Raw genomic sequence first — 5035 nt, forward strand, 5'->3', positions numbered from 1 at the left:
GAAAACCACAAAACATTGCTCAAAGAAGGCAAAGATTATACAAACAAATGGAAAAAATTCCATGTTCATGGATTTGAAGAATCAACATTGTTAAGATGTTCATCCATCTAAGTCTTAGTGGAATAAATTTTTTTTATTTTGTAAATATTATCAGATTAATAAAATAATAGTTATCAAACACATTTTTCCCTGGAATTAAGCAATTGACATTCACTTCTTTTGGTCATGTATATACTCAATTATTCAAATGATTCCCCACTTTTCTCACAAGACAACTTCATTTAATAGAATATTTTTCTGATTACAGACATCACATTTTCCCTGCTTACTTTTTTTTATATTGAATTACCCATTATAGTGTTATTTCATAATATTTTTGTACCATTAACTCTTTTATACTTAAGTTATTTATATACAAATTAAGACCTTAGCTAAACACAGTGGGTTAATTATTTGCATTTGTTCCCTTCTGCATTAAATTTAAGTCATTAGTCTAGTTCTGTCCTATGAGATTTGAAATTAAGATCAGAAATGCTCAGTTTAACATAGTAGAGAAATGCTGAAGAGAATGCTTCCTGGCTCTTTAAGTCTCTGCATCATCTATAGAAGTGTGCATCCCACACAGACATTTTATATATTCACACCAAAGCAAGTTCTCAGCACACCTATTCATTTTCTATTAAGCTTATAAGAACATTTACACATCTCTACAGGAAAATTGTATTTGGAGAAGTTGGTAGAAAGAAAGCAAGAGTGATATTTTTAATGAATATTGACAAATAAATACCATCTTAATTGGTGAGAAGTGTCTGTCTTATTCCACCTTGGAGCTTTTCTTAATAATATACAAATTAACCCCATTGAGGCTTTTTCTGTTTAAATGACATGGTATACTCATTTCTACAAAAAATATAGAAATGGGAAAAACAAACTGCTCGGCGTCTTTTCAGAAAAATTCTTGGCATTTTCTGGTAAATCTTCCAACTATTATCAGATTCCACAGGGGTATACTCCTTTGGTAGATTCACTAGGAACTAGTCTATTTTACAATCTTGCAGGGTTATAAAGTTTTTATAGTAAACCTATAGCAAGTCTTTCCTGCCCACAACAATGCAAATGATTCCCATTGATAGACATAATTTTGACCAGGAGAGACTATAACTCTCTGGAAGTCAAATTCTCATGTGTACTCTTTTTAACTCTCTAATGATTTTGTCATTGCATAATAACAAAGGTTCATTATATATTTTTATTACTATATACATATACCTCGTAGTTTTTGTAGTCAGGTATGTCTTTTGTTGTTTTTTAAAACAAATCCCAAATGGCAATGAAAATGTCACTTTGCTGTTTTCTATTTCTTTACATTTAGATCTTTGATCCATTTGGAATTGACTTGGGAGTATGGTGATAGATATGGTGTCCTATTTCATTATTCTTCAAATATAAAATAAATGCTAATAACTAAAATATTAAGTGTTAATGTCAGTATTAACAAATGCATTTCTTCAGATGCATGAGTTCTTAGGTTTAAAATAAAGTATTTAACGATTACCTGAGAATATCAAGAAATAATTCTAGATGTATATATATGTTATCAATGCTTCATTGTTTCAACCTTGGGGGGTTGTGTGATGTCAGAAAGTCCTCCATTTCCTTTACGTTATTGAGTTTATTTCCACACAGGTGGGCATAGTAATATCTGATAATCATTTATATTTCTTCAGGGTCAGTTGTGACTTGATCTTTTGTGTCTTTGTGCTTATTTGGTTTTTTCTCTCTCTCTTTTTTGGGATCATTCTGGCTAGGGATTCATCAATCTTGTTTATTCTATCAAAGAACCAGCTTTCTGTTTTGTTGACTCTTTCTATGACATTTTTGTCTTCTATGTCCTATATTTGAGACTTTGGCAAAGTCTCAGGATTCAAAGTAAATATGCAAAAGACAGTCTCATTCTTATACACCAACAACAAACAGGCAGAAAAACAGCCAAAAAGCACGATCACCATAGTCACCAAAAAATGTAATACCGGGTCGCACTCGTCGCCCGGCGTCTCCGCCGATCGCAACGAAAGACGAAATCGCCGCGCTGGTCATTGACAAGGGTTCCGGCGTCTGCAAAGTTGGCTTTTTGGCAGGGGACGACGCTCCCGGAGCCGTGGTCCCCCGCATCGCCTGGCGTCCCCGACACCAGGGCGTTAGGGTGGGCATGGGTCAGAAGGACTCCTAGGGGGGCGACGGGGCCCAGAGCAAGCGAGGCATCCTGACTCTGAAGCATCCCATCGAGATGGCATCGTCACCAACTGGGACCATACGGCGAAGATCTGGCACCACACGTTCTACAACGAACTGCGTGTGGCCCCGGAGGAGCGCCCGGTGCCGTGGATCGAGGTCCCCCTGAACCCTAAGGCCACCAGAGAGAAGATGGCCCAGGTCATGTCTGGGACCTTCCACACCCCGGCCATGGATGTGGCCATCCAGGCCGTGCTCTCCCTGTACGCGTCTGGTGGTACCACGGGTATGGTCATGGACTCTGGAGACGAGGTCACGCACACGGTGCCCATCTACGAGGGCTGCGCCCTCCCCCATGCCATCCTGCGCCTGGACCTGGCTGGCGTCATGAAGATCCTCGCGGAGCCTGGCTACAGCTTCTCCACCGCAGCTGAGCGGGAGACGGTGCACGACTTCAAGGAGAAGCTGTGCTACGTTGCCCTGGACTTCGAGCAGGAGATGGCCACCGCCGCATCCTCTTCCGCCCTGGAGAAGAGCCACGAGCTGCCTGATGGCCAGGTGATCACCATTGGCAATGAGCGGTTCCAGCCCTCCCTCCTGGGCACGGAATCCTGCGGCATCCACGAAACCCCCTTCAACTCCATCATGAAGTGTGACGCAGCATCTGCAAGGACCTGTAGGCTAACACAGTGCTGTCTGGTGGCACCACCATGTACCCGGGCATCGCTGACAGGATGCAGGGGGAGATCACTGCCCTGGCGCCCAGGGCCATGGAGATCAAGAGCTTTGCTCCCCCCGAGCGCAAGTACTCCGTGTGGATCGGTGGCTCCATCCTGGCCTCCCTGTCCACCTTCCAGCAGATGTGGATCGGCAAGCAGGAGTCCGATGCGTCGGACCTCACCGCAAATGCTTCTAAACGGACGGCGAGCAGATGGGTAGCATTTGCTGCCTGAGTTAATTCAGAAGTATAAATTTGCCCTGGCAAATGTATACACCTCATGCTAGCCTCACGAAACTGGAATAAGCCTTTGAAAAGAAATGTGTCCTTGAAACTTGTATGATATCAGTACTGGATCGTAGAACTTGTTGCTGATTTTTGACCTTGTATTCAAGTTAACTGTTCCCTTGGTATTTGTTTAATACCCTGTATATACCTTTGGTTTAAACCCTCAGTACACATGCGGCTCAGTCACTTCATGGCTGAGGTGAGAACATGCTTATGGAAGAGAAGTCCCTGATCTGTGAATCTGCATGACCAAGAGTCTTGATCTGTGCAGGGTATTAATGTGTCAGAGCTGAGTATTCCGGGATTTCTCTAGAGATTGGCAAGAGCTGAACAAGTTGTCATTTCTCTCTTGCCAGCTGGTCTAACAGGGTTGGAAAGGTCCCAGGCTTAAGACCCAGTTTCCTAACTGTTTTCCTGGCAGAACACCTTGGGTTGTTACTTGCGTTGAGTTGGGAGCGGTTTGCATTTACACCTGTAAATTTATTCATCATTTTAATTTATGTAAGGTTTTTGTAAGCAATTTTTAGTTCTTTAAGAGATGACAGCAGATTTTGGTTTTCTACTGTTATGTGAGAACATTAGGCCTCAGCAACATGTCACTGTGCAAGGAAAAATAAGGTGCTGCAGTTAAGAAAAAAAAAAAAAAAAAAAAAAGGAATACCTCGGCACCTTCCTAAACAGCTAAATGAAAGACCTTTACAATGAAAACTACAAAACACTGCTCAAAGACATCAAAGATTATATAAGCAAATGGAAAAATATCCCATGTTCATGGACTCGAAGAATCAACATTGTTAAGCTGTCCATGCTACCAAATGCTATCTACAGATTCAGCGCTATACCAACTAAATTACCAACATTCTTCTCAGACCTGGAAACAACAATACAAAAATTCACAAGGAGAAATAAATGACCACCAATAGCCAAAACAATCCTTAGCGAAAGAAGCAAAGCAGGAGGTATCACAATTCCAGACTTTAAACTTTATTATGAGACTACAATAATCAAAACCACCTGGTATTGTTACAAAAACAGGAATATAGACCCATAGAACAGGGTAGAAATTCCAGAAGCAAAATCTCACTTTCTCAACTAATTCATCTTTGACAAAGTCTCCACCAACAACCACTGGAGAGAGGATAACCTGTTCAGTAAATGGTGCTGAGAAACCTGGCTGACCACATGCAGAAAGATAAAATAAAATATTTTGCAAACGGAATCAACATTGATAATTAAATTTGGATGACTTTTAATAAGGTTGTCAATTTTGTAAAATAGGATACTGCTTTTCATGTTTCAAAACATTTTTTTTCTAAAGTGTAGCCTTAACACATATAAAAAATAAGACACAAATTATATGCAGAAGCTATAAGTAGATCCTGCCAAATGCTGGTAAATAGGCTGAATTCAGCTTCTAAAGGTGGTTTGGTTTATACTGATAAAGAATATAATGTTTTTAATTTTAATTATTTTAGACTATGTACATATTCTCTTATATTCTTTATTTCTTAATAAACTTCAATGATTGCATATATTTCAAATTCCTTATATTTGTTTATATTTGACACTCTTGCTTAAAACCCCTTTTTTTCTGGAAGCAATTACTAGTAGATTTTCAAAAGCAAAGTGTCATTAAAAAAATAAAATCATGGCCATTGCTTTGTTAAACTCTGGTGTGTCCACATGGCTCTTTGAGCTATGGCCGCCATGTTTTCCTAAGATTTTTTTCCCCTCCCCTACCTTGGGGACATGAACCTCCTTTCTCTCTCTAATTTACTTTTTTTTTTTTTTTTTTTT

General features: G+C 39.8%; 1 pseudogene; it reads left to right on the plus strand.

Annotated features, from left to right (window-relative positions):
• The first annotated feature begins 2077 nt into the window (after positions 1–2077).
• On the plus strand, positions 2078–3190 carry LOC103268990 (annotated as a pseudogene).
• Positions 3191–5035: the final 1845 nt, after the last annotated feature.

The sequence above is a fragment of the Carlito syrichta genome, unplaced genomic scaffold (genome assembly GCF_000164805.1).
Source record: "Carlito syrichta isolate Samal-C Ts95f unplaced genomic scaffold, Tarsius_syrichta-2.0.1 Scaffold309011, whole genome shotgun sequence".
NCBI lineage: Eukaryota > Metazoa > Chordata > Mammalia > Primates > Tarsiidae > Carlito > Carlito syrichta.